A 16,587-nucleotide genomic window follows, 5' to 3' on the forward strand; every position below is an offset into this window, starting at 1 on the left:
CCAGGGGAGCTACAGCAACAGCGACTGTGATAAATGGAATTGCTAAATGGAAACTCAATAGGGACAGGGAATGCTACTCGCATTCTGTCTCTGGTGTGTGTGTGTGTGTGTGTGTGTGTGTGTGTGTGTGTGTGTGTGTGTGTGTGTGTGTGTGTGTGTGTGTGTGTGTGTGTGTGTTTGTGTGAGAACTACCTATACTCTGTGTGAATCCTTCCCCCCTCTAACGTTGTTACTGAGCGCACTGTAAATGTAATCACTTTGCAGTGAATACCTCAGGGCTGGTTGTTTACACTCATAACCGACTATTGAAGTGGTTTCCCTGCTAGATATCTATAATTTTGCTGTGGAAAGTTTACCACAAAGTTTGTTTATCTGGAATTAACATCTAACGTTTTCTCTTGTTTGACTCTATGCCATCGACTCATATTTGTATCATGTGGAAAACACTTGAAAAACATGTATATTATTATCTGGATATCTGCAGGGTGATGCTCAGAGGACCTCCATGGCACTGTACTGAAAAGTTAATCTCTGCCAAAGCTGTCTCGGACCTGGCCTTTGACAGGTTCACCCCCCCTGTGTGTGTGTGTGTGTGTGTGTGTGTGTGTGTGTGTGTGTGTGTGTGTGTGTGTGTGTGTGTGTGTGTGTGTGTGTGTGTGTGTGTGTGTGTGTGTGTGTGAGTGTGTGCTGTGACATACCTGCTGTCAGGGCAATAGTGTGGACCTCTTGTAAATTTGGCCTTTCCATTTCCTGAGTTAGTAATGCTGCAACATGCTTTTTTAAACTTTGACTGAACTAATGTGGGCCTTAAGTCTTCCATTATTATTAAGAGCAGTGGTGATTTCTCTAAGACTGCAAGGGAAGCTTAGCTTCCCCTAAAATTAAAAAAATGAAATGGTCAAATATATACTGTTGTGTTAAAATTTCATTGACTAAAAATTTGTTAGAACACGTCCATCTTGAAGACGAGTTTGTTCAGAATCAGCTGCTTTTCGCAGGTCGACTGACTCAATTTCCTTCTCATACATTCCCGTAACGTCACAGTGCATTTGCCTGTTGAAGCTCAGTGTCCATCCACTTCAATGGGGCTGCATAGAACAGCTTTTTTTAGTGCGTCGAAAGTCAAAGGTCATATGGATAATGCTGCGATTATGTCCCTCCCACGGACACTCAGCGTCTCTGGGGGTGAATGGAGGAGTGGGCTGGCCTGGACGCTGGGCTTCCGCGTGATGATTGGAGGGTCTGTGAAAGACTGAGTTGCCATTTGATTGACAGCGATTTTGAACTATAAAAAGTCGCCGGAGCTGTCTTCATTCCTCAGTCCCATTGTGGATTTTGCAAGCGAGTCGAAAGACGAACTGCAACCTATTTCTTGATATTTGCTTGGCGAAATTGCTAGACAATTTTCATTGTACATTTCACACACTTATTCACACAATTATTTGCTTCAGTTTAACATAATTCCCACATTTCCTTGTTCAAGTTTAATATTGTTTTGGTAGTTGGCCATCACTTTGATTCAGGGAGCCTGAGGTCTGAACTTCAAGTCCTGTATTCAGATCAGGACTTGCAGGGTGACAGGGGAAAGCTGTGTGATTTATTGGTGTTCCTTAAAGACATGGAGTTGGATAGTGCAATGCCTCAGCTTTACAAACTGTTTTCATTAGTGGCAACAATTAGAGCTACATCTGCAGGTGTAGAAAGTAGCTTCTCCTGTTTAAAGCGGCTCGTCCTACACCCATAACACAATGGGCCAAGGCCGTTTAAGCAGCCTAGCTCTGCTGGCCATTGAGAGGACACTGGTCAAGTCAGTGGAAAAGACAGCTAGTTGGTATGACATTTCCTTGAAAATGGAACAGAGAGCATAATTTACACACACATATATATATATATATATATATATACATAAATTGACAATTTATATGATGTAGGCCGAAAATTAGCTGACCAGCAGCCGCCACTGATTAAAAGGTATAACAACTTATCACATGTATTTTTGTGTCTCACTTGTCAGCTACTTTGAGTATTTCACTATCTTACCTTACCCACCATTGACTAGGCCATCCCTTCAAGCCGTAATTACACCAAGTGATAGGTGTTATTTCGTAGGTAGGTTCCGTGATTCCAGTAACGTTAATTTAAGAGCGGATTCAAAAGGGAGTGAAATGGTATATTTAGAAAGCCCCAAAGCAAGACAATTCATCTAAACTGTGTGCACATGAATAAATTATCAGCAAAGAGGTTAGGGCAGGCTATTAATGTATGCATGTAATGGTCCTCAAACTGAAGGTTGTTGAAATACGGGATTACACAGATTTAGCATTCTGAGAAATGTTTCCTAATAATATGCCTGTAGTCCTACTGTGACAGCCAGTCAGGAATTGGCATTGGGACCACTGAATACAAAAAACCCAATTCAAATATACAAAACCGGATGGCTAAACCTGTTAAAAACAGGTGGCTAAACTATGATGCACAAACGGGTTGTGCAACAGAGCAAGCTAACCCTAACCCTAACCCTAGCACATATGCTTTGACACCCATCAATTCAATTCAATTCAATTCAATTCAATTCAATTGTATTTGTATAGCCCTTAATCACAGGTATATTCTCAAAGGACTTAACAGGCCATGTATGTTTGACACCCCCTTGACCTTGGCTCCCCAGGGGGCAAGAACAAACTCCCTTGATTAGCAAGGAGGAAATCTTGAGAAGGAACACAGTGTGAGGGATCCCTCCTTCCAGGGATGGTCAGGAGTGCAATGGGTGCCATAATTGACATGCATACATACAGGCAAAACCACATCAGTGGCCCTATACTGCATACTAGCATCCCTCCCCTTCAAACCCCTGTCCTGTCCTGTTCACAACCGCACAAAATCCCATCAAATATAAATACAAAACCTAATACAAAAATGTGTATATGTGTGGTTTGATTCAATGCAGAGAATGTAAAATGTCAAATGTTGGGTTTTCTCTTATCTATTCGATACATGCATGGACATCTGACCCCGAAACGTGAACATTTCCTCATGTCACGCCGTCATCTCTCCGACACGACACCTCATTACAATTCAGCGTCTAACGGGGAATGAAGTAGACCATCGATTTGTAGGCATGACTTCTCATTATGCTTTCATGGCCCCTTCCGTCAGTGGAAATCTCCCAAGCCCGACCAAGCAGAAAGCGCCTTACTGATACGTGGTAATATAAGTGTGTGATCCGGGCTCTTGTCTGAGCCACTTAGTGCCACCTTGGTCAGTAGGGAGGAGAAGAGAGAGGTTCTTCTTATTCTAGACCTGTAATTATTATTGTCAAACCGCGGGTAATGTAAGTGAACAGTTAGGGTAACTAGGAACTGCACTTTATTTAGGTCCCATGGCATGAAATTTTCACTTTATTTATAGGTTTTCTAACATTAAGTTGAGTTCCCCTAGCCTGCCTATGGTCCCCCAGTAGCTAAAAATTGCGTTAGGTGTAAAACGAGCAGTAGGTATCTTGCTCCGCCTTTGAAAAAAACGCTCAAACGCGCAGATTTGGGATCTGGCCCCATATGTTGTCATATGGGGCCAGGTTACCTCCCCTTTCTCTGCTTGGCCCGTCCAGAGAATTTGGCCCGCCAATGAGACAATGAGCTAGGACCGTGCGAGCGCCACATTTGTGTGTGTGTGTGTGTGTGTGTGAATACACACACTGTAACGCAAGTGTTCTTTGTTATTTGGGTGCATAACATGCAACACAATAACACAAGCTTGCATAAAGCTCCCATTTGGTGAAAAGACTAGACTGCGTCGGGTTCTCTGAGGTCTCTGGTATTTCCACAACAAGATTTGTAGTGGGAGTTATCTCGGCCATGGTTGAGAAGGAATTGGGAACCGCGACATGGAGGAGAAAAGGATTGTTTCCCAGGATTGTCCGCCAGAGCCCCGCTGCCCGCTGAACGCTGCCCGTTGCCGGCTACCGTGGCAGCGGGCAGCGGGGCTCCGGCGGGAGACAACCCCAGACAACAATCGCGGGCAACAATCCCTTTCTCCTCCATTTCACGGTTCAGTCTGTACTTAATATTGACGTGGAAGTCGAAGAAACAGAGGCGTATGAGAACATGGGACCTTTAAGGCTTTGTTTGCTAATTATTTCTTTTGGATTCAGTTCCTAGACGATTTAATCTGTTCGCTTTATTAAACTGCTGCACTTTGTATGCTTTACACACACACATGATTTTAAATACTTTTAAACTGAAGTGATAGCTGCAATTAAACATTTATACCTGGAACATGAACATATTTGCGTGTTCAAAAGTTATTATTATTCAATTGATATTAGGGTTGTGTGTGCTCCGGGAGTCCCCTGACCAATGCATTAATGAATACATAAAAGATAAGTGAGGCTGTCAGAAGTGATTCACATCTGATTAAATGGTCGAGATAAGCAGTGGATTAGGACTTCAGACATAGCTAACGTAGTATAGCTCAAGGCGGCTGCTAAATCACGCTACTGCCTTCAATGGCGTGCGAGTCAGACAACACCCCCTCCACAGGTATTAAGATTATATTCTGATTCGTCTTGTTTACACATTGGACAATGCTTAACATGTTTTTTCCTCACATGAGTTAGATAATAGGAAAAAAAAGCGATAGCATCAACATCAACAATCTAAAAGTCTGCAATATTGTCTAGTCTTGAAAAAACAGAAGTGATTCACTTCACCGGCAGTACACAAGTCATTGTCCTGCTATTTGGTTTCGCGAGTGAATATGGTCGAGCTGAAATCAGTGCAGTGGGCGAGATGGTCCATCGAGGGCAGAACTGAAACGAGCACAACTCGTTTAAATCGCTAATGGAGACACAAATCAACACAGCATGGTTTGATTCATCACGGATGGAAAAGGGCCACAACAAGCCTGTGTGTGTGTGTGTGTGTGTGTGTGTGTGTGTGTGTGTGTGTGTGTGTGTGTGTGTGTGTGTGTGTGTGTGTGTGTGTGTGTGTGTGTGTGTGTGTGTGTGTGAATGGTTATGTGGCTGCCAGGCCAGGCTATGGGATGGAGTTGTGTGATGGCTTGTTGTTGCTCGTCTTGCTGTAACGTTTCCCTGATGATTAATGGGTTTGCCATCGCAGGCAGTGTGAGGTGTATGATGGGTTTCGCCGGGTTAGGCCCATCTGATGTTCTCGAGCCCCAGCTGCACTTCAAATTCTGCCTATGCTAGTGCACATGTCCAATACATGGTTGATCAATCATGGCTTTCTCCTTCATTACATTATATTTATTTAGCTGAAGCTTTGGGCTGAAGCGACTTGGAGTAATTGCATTCAACCAGGAAGATATAACTCAAAAAGTGCAAGAATCATTCAAGTTAATACAATTCACCAAATAAGCAAAGCAAACTGCTTTAAGCGCTAAACTATAAGCTCAAGAGATAAATAATTATTTTTATTGGCCAAGATGCAGTCTAAACAAGAGTTTTCAGTCTGCAATGGAAGATGTGTAGTGTTTCAGCTGTGCTGATATCAGTGGGGAGCTCGTTCCACCATTGTGGAGCCAGAACAGCAAACAATCGATATTTTGTTGCGTTCTACAAATAGCGCCAGTGATGTCAACAACCCAACTTTTCTTATTGTTGTTATATCTGCAGAAACACACCAATGGCGTAGCCACAAATTGTTATTATTGATGGTTGACAGAATTTCCGAAACATACGTGAAAATGTTAGATATCAAACTACTATTTCATTACCAATATATTTATAGTAATTATCCAAATTTGGCATGTTTTTATCATTCTTCTGCCGGTCAAGTTTTGATTCAGATTATTATTTTTTAAATCTTGGTGGTGGTCTGGTTGCCACTGCATGGCATCTCCTGTCCCCTCCTTCTCCTCCGTCCCCTCGTATTGAAGGAGGATCGTCAAAGTCATTTGGCAGTCATGAAGCATAAGGAACGGCCCGGGGTGTAGGGTTTCATCATGTCCTGGATGTAGGATGGGTGGGAGCCTTCCAAACAACAGTATCGTCGGATCTGAGCAGCCACGGGTAGCCAGTGCAGGGTACGGAGGGGTATAGTGAGAGTACTTGGGTAGGTTGAAGAGCCCAGATGGGCTGCTGCATTCTGGATGAGCTGCAGGGGACCAGTGGCACAGGCAGGCAGACCGGCCAGAAGGGAGCTGCAGTAGACGCGAGAACTGATGGAACAGACGTATCCTCTTGATGTTGTGGAGCAGGAATCTTCAGCAGGGGACAGGCGCAGCGATGCTGGCAGCGACGGACGCAACTGGTCATCCAGTGTCACATGCACGCACCCGTGGGTTCCTTGTCGCATGCACCCCTGGGCGGTTGATATTGAAGAGGTCAAGGATGGGTTAGGGTTAGGGTGAGGGTTAGCCTTCCCTGGGATAAAGAGCAGCTCAGCCTTGTCCAGATCGAGCTTGAGGTGGTGAGTTGACAACCACTGAGAGATGACACTCAGAGGCTCATGCATTGGTCATCGTAAACACTGCATCACGTCGCACGGTTACCGTTTGTTTCTTCATCCTGAGAGCGAAACGCTGTTTCGTCCATTCACGCCGTCCTACGTCCTTCCGTCCTACCTCCGTTCTCTCTATTTATCCCTGTAACATGTCCTTGGTACAGTGCGGACAGAGTCTGGGTTGTGCTTGGCAAAAATTGCAGTTTTAATCGCAGCAAATCATAACAGCGGTAGCACGTAATGCGGCTTGGTTGCTGATAGCGATTGTCCATGCAAAAACAGGCACATAAATACACAATCCCTGGCAGGTCTGATTGCGCGCAGGTGCCTGCAATCAGACCCAATCAACCCGGCAGACCCGGAGTGCTCCACACCTGACTCCAAGCCCCACCCGCAGGCCAAACGCCGTACGTCCCCCCACAATCCCTTTTTTTAAAGGTTGATCAATGGCTGTTTGTTTTTTTTCCCATTCAAGCCCACAGGAAAGCTAAATTGGGGCGTCCTAATCCCATGGTTTTGTTAACTGCTTAATGCTAGCCACCCCTTTTAATTAAACCCCTTACCCCGCCTCTGTGGCCTACTTCTGTTTTTCCACAGTTTTCCAACTAAATGTGACCAAGCGGTGAAGAGAACCCTGCAATGAATTATCAGCACAACTGCAGACATCCATTCATTCTCTATATAGTCTTCTTGAGTGTATGCATATAAAGAGTCTAGTTGTGTGTTATATTAATGTACCGTAAAATTGCATCGTCGACATGGATAAGCTATATTCTTTTGGATATAATGTTTGTAGAAATACTGTCAGTGTGTGGCCGATTACATTGTTTGGGTAATGTGTGGCCACCAAGGATGTTTGGATGGACCAAGACCATCATATTTGACAGACAGCCAACTTGATGGGACACAACGGCAAGAGCCTTTGAAACAGAACAGAGTTGTACTAATTTACCATAGGTCTTTTCAAAATTTCTAGTCTTGGTTGCTCTAGTCTGGGTTAAAACGCAGACAATTGAAAATCTGTGCAATGCTCCATCGTGTGAATGTCTCTCTGTACCATAATAAAGGATACCCAATCGTATACTTCTTCCTGCAGCACCGCCATTATGTCTTGTTCACAGTCAATATCCCAGTTTAACTATAATATACGGAGGAGGTACAGGGTTAGGGTGACACACAGGATGTTCAAGTACTCCAATGTGAGATCTAGTTAGTGATCTCATTGCAAAAACCTTAGAAAAAAAGTTTTTTGTCTGGATTTCCAATGGAGAGATTAGCAGCAAAACAATTCAATCAGGTTTTATGTAAGCCGGTTAGTGCATTCCACCTTACTATTTTTAATCAGGTGTTAATTAGGCTAATGACTGCTTAGGCTAATAACTGCTCATATCAATCAATTAAGACAAATGTAACAATGTGTTAAAGGAAGATACCTAAGCATGATTACTCCCCCAGACTGCATGAGTTGTGGCTGATTGTTTTTCCACAGCGGTAATAATAGGAATTTGTGCGATTATAATAATCAGCCTACTCAAAGGAGGCACTTCACAGGTGTGTGTGAAGAATTTAACCAAGAATAGTGACAGTGGTCCAGTACTATCAATAGTGATAGTAACAGTGGGGTAGGTAAAATATCAATGCGCTGAAAAAAGGGAGTGTGTAGAGTTTGCCTAAAGTCTGTGGCAACCAAAAGCAGCAGCACAACACATTTATTCTGCAGCAGAGTGGGCGATGTCTGTTATTTATTTTGCTTTTGTCAATCATTGCTATTCTTCTAAAATCGGTAATCGGGTTTGGTTTGAAAAAATCATCGATTTAATTTTTTTCGGTCAAATCGCCCAGCCCTAATGTTAAGTGAACATTAAATCAACCATGTAGGAAATATCTATATTTCTTTTAAATACGTTTTTCGAGAATGATTGCATCAAATGTGTAGTACAACAATATAGGTATAACATTGTGATCTGATTGAAATCAAAGGATGTGACTACTGTATCTGCGTGCCATGCAGATAAATAACCTCTTTACCTCTCCTGTTTCAATATTCCTATCCTGTGCTCCTGCTGTTTGGACGTGAGTGAATAATGGGAAACATAAGGCAGAACAAATAGATATGAGAAGGAGAAATGTGCCTTCACGGTTGTAATTCTGCTGGTGTGCATGGAGATAGAAGAGGGTGTTTTGCTGAGCTGTGTGGGGTTACAGAGCAATCACAGGTTTTTATCAAACGTGTCTTTGTTCATACTAGTGCAATGATGAGATATGGAAACCTGCACATAACTGACAAAACTTTACATGATCAGCTGGTGGCTTTTGTGGAGCATCTGGTGTGACAACCCACAGAGTGACCAACCCTGCTGTGTGCTTCACATTGAAACATCAAATACCCATATCAAACCCATTAACTACTAGCTCAGTCATTATTACAGGAAACATGATGTGTGTTTACCCAATATATAAAGAAAAGTGTAACCAGAATTGTGTCTAAGGAGATATTGGTAAGGAGGAGGAGGGGATGCTGGGGAGAAAGAGTAGGGGGTCGGGCTGAGGGTGAGGAGGGGGTGGTTGTGAGGAAGATGATTTAAATTAGGAAGAGGAGGAAGTGTTAGTGAGGAAGAGGATGGGATGTTGATGAGGTAGAAGAGGGGATATGGGTGAGGTAGAGGAGGGGATAGTAGTGAGGAAGATTATGTAAATTAGGAAGAGGAGGAAGCGTTAGAGCGTATTCACACCTGCCTTGTTTGGTTCGAAACCAAACCAAAAAAATCACTGGTGCGGACCTTTTTGGGCTGGTGTGAATACAAACCATCAAACCCTGGTGCGGTTCGCATGAGATGTGAAAGCGACCGCACCTCGGTCCGATCCAGTTCTAAAACTCTAAAACTCAGTTCCAAAACTATTTCCGGACCTAAGAGAGCGAAGTAAAGGACTTTCCTGGTGTGAATAGTATATATACTTAGTGTGCAAGAGAAGGGATATTAGTGATGAAGAAGAGGGGGCTGATGAGGAAGAAGATGTGTGGTTGTGATGAAGCGGAGGAGTTGGTGGTGAGGAAGAGGAGGGCACGGTTAGTGAGGGAGATGTGGATGAGGAAGAAGAGGGGATGCGGATGAGGAAGAGGAGGAGGAGGACTGATCCTTGGGGATCGGCGCCTCTGACCCCGGTGGCGGTGGGGCGGTCATACTGAGCGTTCAATTCAGTCAAATCAAGCGGTCAGTGGAACCAGGCGGAGAGGGGGAACAGGTGGGGGGAACAGCCTGCCTGGCTGCCTGCCTCTCCTGGCATTCCCAAGCGTAGCGAACACCCATCTGGAGGACACGGAGGACAGAGGGCTCTGCTGCTCTAAGGACCGGACAGGAGCTCAGCACCAGGAGTCGCCGTAATGCAATGACATCGTCCATGTGTAGTTGCACTGTGAATGACGTATTCTAAAGCACGCTTTGCGTTACAGAAGCTGTCACACGTATTTATTTTATTTTATTATTATTATTATTGTTGTTGATAAAAAAAATACAAAACACTCATAGGGGAAGAAAACATACATCCATGAGGTACAAAACAAATATCAGTCTGAATGAAAATGAAAATGAAATTCATGAATTCTGAATGAAAAGAAGAAGTCACACAAAACAAACAGCAAACAGAAAATAAATATATTTATATAAATATAACAAATGCATTCAAAATCACAAGTCGAAAGCGGAATCTGTAAGACATGACAACTTCATGAGCATAATCGTGCACACACGACGAGACATAAATGATCTGTGTGAATTGATTTTACGATTTGACTTACGTTGTCAACATATATATAAAACTTTGTCTGCAAACACGCAGATAATTCTGCACTATTTTTGGCGCCGTGATTATTAGGCTGGTTGTGATGCGCCAGTGACAGGTTAGACTCCGCGGAGTCGACTCTGCCAGCAGCAGCTGAGGATTTAATTGCACCACCAAACACAGGGTGCTGAAAATAGTTCCAAATTATCTCTGCGCTTGGATAAACTACAATCTTGTTGTGTTGTTAATGCCACTTGTTTTGAAAAACCGACTATTTAGAACCCATTTGAAAGCTTTGGAAGGTAATTTAAAGTGCATGCACCTCACAGGAAATGAAGCTAGGCTACTGTGACTCTTAAAGACATTGGTAGCGGCTGACAGAAATCAAATGTTTACCCAGAAAACTTCCCTACTACACGCACAATGATGATTTGGAATCAAACGACACCTACGCCTGGGTATGACAGGCAAATTGTCAATTTACAGATTTCTCATGATATTCCTTTTTAAATATACTAAATAAATCCTTAAATATCTAATTTGATTTATATTTCAACAATATTCCCATAGATTGGGTTTCATTGACAGGGTGTAGCCTAATGCAAAACGTATTAGACCTACGTTGTGAATGACACGATTTAAGACGGCTGCATAATAATCAGGCTAAATGACTATGGCTTATGGCTAAATCTCCTTTGAAAATGCTCAGATGTGCAATGGTTTTCTTCTGTAGGCCCTATAGTCTGTGTGCTTCTTTTGTAGCGGAGTGACAATATGGATTGTAATTGCTTAGAATGGGAGACAGGGGACATATAGCAGGTGAGGAGAGAATACAGGGAGAGGAGTGGAGACAATGAGAGGAGAGGGGCGTATAGGAAGAGTGGAGAGGAGACAAGGAGAGAAGTGGAGACAAGGAAAGGACAGGAGTGGAAACAAGGAGGAGGGGAGAAGAAGTGAGCAGTAGATGAGAGCAGGAGAAAAAGGGGACAGGAGATGGCATGCAGTGGAAACCATACCACCAACAAGAACAAGATTTAAAAAAACGTAATCTGAATCAAAACCAGCTCAGTAGAAGAGGCTAAACCATGGCTAAAATAAAGACATATGGGGAATAAAATAGTTTGATATCTAACATTTCTACATATACTCTTTATGTTTATGAAACTGTATCAACCCCCAATGATAACAATTCCTGGCTATGCCGCTGGTGCGTTTCTGCGGATGAATAATCGGTCCTATTTCTAGAACACACACTGATGACGTCCTCAGTGGTCCAGCTCTTCTGGGACGCTGACTGTTGCTGACCCTGAGCTGTATGTAAGTACCGCAGGGCTCTTGTATTGAAAAACAGCCCAGCGAGAAGGTTCCCCTCAAGATTGGATCCAATGCATTAACCCATTGCTTTAGTGAACTCGTCATACATGACGGGTTCATGAGGCCGAATATGCATCACGCATAGCGAATACTGATGGCCGCTTGGAGTATAACTTAAGTTTGCGTACTTTTCTGTGTGCTGATTTTTATTTTGTAGAGCTGACATTTTTTTTGTGGCATTTCTTTAAAACACTTTTTAGCTTATTCTGGTGTGATCCAAGTGCAAGCGTTGTACTGGAAGAATAATGGATTTGCCAGTTCTACTCTTCTGGCTGAAACATTGTATTTATATTAAAGGATAACAGAAATTACAACTTCAGAATTGTTTATGGAATTGCAAGGGAAAAATGGACTCTCAGACACTAACATTCTTCAATATAGAAACACAAAATATGACATTAAAGTAATTATGTATAGTAATACTTTGCTTTGCACAGCAGGACTGCAAACCCTGTTATTAACATAAATATTATCTTGCAGGCTGCTTTTGTCCCTTTGTCTAAAATAAGAAAGGTATGGCATTTACAACGTATATTTTATATAAACATGACATTCACCCCGTTCCCTGTTGTAAAACAGTGATGAGACTTCAACATGGTGAGAGTGTCTGCGTGGATATAGTAAAAGTTAAATCGGGAGGCCAACAGCCCCCACACTCTTCCGTCCGCGGCTCAAGTGTCAAAACATTCCCACACTGCCCAATCACTCCCACCTTTACATTGGCCAATCAGATTCCCCCCTTGCTTCATTGTGAAATGGTGCAGAATAACACACGCGTGCATATATACCTTATACGTCCACGGTGTCATGTTGAAGCACTCCTGCATCCGCTCTCCTCCGCGTCTCGGGCTTGTTCCGTCGCCTACAGCAGGAGATGTGGCCAGTGGAGGCCTCACCAGAGATTCTGCCTCACAGCCTCATCACCTCCACCTGCGTCTGGTGTCTCCATCAAGAAGGGAATCTCATCTCCTGGCTGATTGCCTGGCTTCGTCGTCCAATGAAGACAAAAACCATGATGGGGTCTGATGACAAAAACATATTTTGTGCATCAACACAATTTAATGAACAATGGTGGGTTAAAAAAGCCCTTTCAGTTTGATTCTGAAGTTTGTAACTGTAAGAGTTCAGAAGTTTTGGGCGAGAAATAGGAAAACAAATAGGGTTGGTTATTGTAGCACTATGAGGGCAATAATGGATATTATATTTAATGCCCGACAGCAAGGGTGGGGGTTTGGGAAGAGGGGGGGCACTCTTCAAACCAGACTGCTTATCCCAAGGCAAGGGATGAAGAGGATGATGAAGAACATGAATGAGAAGAACCAAAGCAATAAGTATTTAAGACTAACAGGTTTGAATCGAAGCGCACAAACAGGCATCACTCTCTCTCACACACACACACACACTCTCTCGCACAGTCATTCCCTCTCTATGATTCCCTGTCCCTGACCTGTCTGTCTGTCGATCGGTCCATCTGTCTGTCTACTTGTCCATCTGTCTGCCTGTTTGTCTACCTAGCTTAGAGAAAAACTGAGACAGTCTTTGAAAAAACACAAGGAAATTAGGGGAAAAGAATGGAGCCAATGCGCTATAGAGAAGAAAGACTCATCACTGCGGTTATCAGATTATCACTGTGTTGAGCCGAACTGTTGGTATGTTTTCTCTGACGATCACTTATAGCCGGCTAGCAGAGTAACAAGGGCTAAACAATTTTAACGCCTAATGCTAAGCCATTAGACTGATCTACTATAGCTTCTAGCTTCTGCTAATATATGCATAGTTAATTGGATGTCAGCTCCCTCCCTGAATGCCCCCATTTTCCATATTTAGCATTAATGTTGCGCACGCACACACACACACACGCACGCACGCATGCAGGCAGGCACACACACACATGCACGCATGTGCGCACACACGCAGGCAGGCATGCAGGCAGGCACACGCAGGCACGCACACACACACGCACGCATGCATTCACATACACATACACTCATACAATGTAGCATCCAACAGACACACTCAACAGCTGGATATTAAGTACAATGTTTGTGCTAGAGTTGCGTATGAAACATCATTACATTACATCATTACTTCATAGGTTCAGCAGGCCAGAGTGGCAGCACATGCATAAATAAGCAACGCTTATCTATTGATTGATTCTATTTTCTACCCTGCCTGCCTTGTGCAATAAATCTGTCACTCACCTGTCCATGAATACGTAGTGCCTCTCTTTGCACTCCAGTCACATGTGCATGGTGTCATCATCTTGGATATCTGTGAGTCATTAGCGAGCAATGAGTTGAGCTTATAAAGGACTGTCCGTCAAAGCAGCCTGGGGAAAGTTTCCCATGCGTTGCGTGGGCATTGTAAAACTGTGCACCTAGAGGGCCGTGTGTCTGAATGCGCACTATGCTTCAAGGTTTTGCATTCACAAGTGAACCATCACGGAGGGACATTGTCTGTTCTAAAGTACATTCCAAGGAATAATGTGATGCTTTGCGGTGAGGCTGTGTGTGTGTTGAGATTGTGTGTTTTCAGACGTTTAAGTGGGATGTGGGTGATCTTTTTCCCTGACAGCCTCTGTCTTTCTCTACTTTACATAAAGGTATACACACGCACAACAGCCCGTATATAAAAGCCCACACGCACAACAGCCCGTATATAAAAGCCCACACTAATCGTTTCCTTGTGTTTAGACGTACATCCTAAACTAGGGTTGAACCCCGATTGCTGTCACCTCAACTCAAGCCCCTGTTTTACCGCAAGCTGTTATGTTGATGAGCCATTACGAGTCACACCGAGATAATGGGATGGATTTTCAAAATCCATCCCATTAGGACATCATTCCACCTCACACTGTCTTCACTCAATGGAGCCCCTGGTGTTTGCTTCACGTATCCAGCAAAGTGGCCCATCTTCTCATTAGAACATCTTTGACACATCCGGGTTGACACTTGATCGCGAGTGTGTTAGCTCACCACCTTGACACCCTTTAACCACAAGAAGTGCAATGCAATAGGAATGATAATGAACCCAGTTGTCTGCGTAAATACATTAAATTTAGCCGGAAACATATTGAATCTTGTTTGTCCAATCAGAAGGCTGATTGGTCCGCTGTTAATTGATCTCTGTCCCTTTTCCTCCTCACCAGCATGGCTTACACTATAAACCTTCCCATCAGCCTTTGTGCAACAGCGCAACAAGCGCCAGCTAAAAACAAAGTGAACAGAGACATGCAACTAATCCCGGGGTTTACCCAGACTTATCAGACAGGAGTTTAACTCGTCTATAAGTGTCGACACCTGCCATTTTTAGCCATCCCGTTTTGAACACTTACTCCCCCCCCCCCCGGGACATATTTACACGGAGAGCTGTTGACAGGGAGTGAAATAGCCCACCAGGGAGGCCCGCTATGTGACCGCATTCAGCCCCCTCCCGGAGCCAAATGCTTGTCGCCCTGGGAGCCTGAACTCAGAGCCCGGCAGTTACAGTTAGCCATGACTCAACAACAGCCGGTGAGGCCACAAAGGAGCTCTCAGCGGCTCTAGAGACAGGTCCGTGTTCTCCAGGGCGAGGTGGTAAATCCAGAGGCACAACCACTCCACGCCTCGTCTATTCATGGTGCAGCTTTAACGGCGACACCACACCACGAGACATTTGTGATTTTTGGATGATGTTTTTCAAAAATGGCTGATTTATGGCTTTGCACTTTATAGTTAATAGTTCCTTGCTTTCTTGATATCATTCGTTGAGGACATTATGAATTCTCTTTCCAAGTCTCTGTGTTTTTCTTAACCGTGTACATCTTGTATCATCTCGGCATCTGTTGACTTACGGGTAACAGTTGAAAGGAGTTTTGTTTGATAACCTTTATTAAACTCAGGCAGTATGACATTTGCATGCCAAAAAATGACCGCAGCTACACCATGTGCTACCTATCAACCATGGACAGGTGACTGAGGTATGATTAACAAGAGGAGGGTCTGAAGTGGCTCTCGGAATGCAGCATGTTTTCCACTCCATAGGCCCCATTAAAGGGAGCAATTAGGCTGACCAATCGATCCATATGCTAGTCACATAACTTCCCATAACTCACTTATAACTGACCGAGAAGCCTCATACCAGTTCATCTTCGGTATTGGTGTTCTGTAGGTCATTTAGGAAGACAGGACTTCAAAATGCATCCCTATGTCCTAATTGTTTACTATATCGACACAATAAAAAATATTTCCCTTGCAATATGGATATATGCACCGGACAAATGAAAAATATTGAAGTTAGTGGTTAGACCTTCAGGCTTTACTGGGTTTTTAATACCCATCTTATGACGCTATAAAGTCACCATAATAACCCAATGTTCTTGGGTTCCCTCAGTCTCCGGGATGCTTTATTTACCAGGCTAGGACCTACAATGAACACTTATCTTTCATTCTGTCCACTGTAAGCCCATTTCAAGTCCATTGCATGTCTTTCTTCAATATGCCTTAAATGTCACTAAATCAAAGCCTGCCTATTGATGAGTTCAATCTTCGTCCCATGCTAGCTGGGGAGAGGCGCCTGCTCCCCCGCCCCTCCAGTTCCCAGCCAAACCGTCTTCGTACCAGCGTTGCCAGATCCGCCCAATCTGGCAACGCTGCTCCGTACCCCTCACGGAGCGAGGCGCGCATCGACGCTCGGTCTCCGTTCCGCGCTACAAAGCGCGCGCGGAGCTGGACTGGCTTGGCAGTAGTGGTAGGACAGCAGCACAACTCGCCAAAAGAGAGCTCATCTCACCGTGCCTTTTTGCCTCATAGTATCTTTGGTGATGAATTTCACAGAAAATGCCTTTGCATCTATGGAGGTACGGAATATGAATCGTTTTTAGGAGATTCACTCGTTTTCGGTAGTTTTTTTGTTGTGAAAAGTGAGTTTTTTTGGGGTGGAGAAACCAAACGGGATATTAACGTCTTGCCACTCTAGTGCGTAATGCCTGTTC

Source organism: Micromesistius poutassou (assembly GCF_964030765.1).
Source record: "Micromesistius poutassou genome assembly, chromosome: 22".
NCBI lineage: Eukaryota > Metazoa > Chordata > Actinopteri > Gadiformes > Gadidae > Micromesistius > Micromesistius poutassou.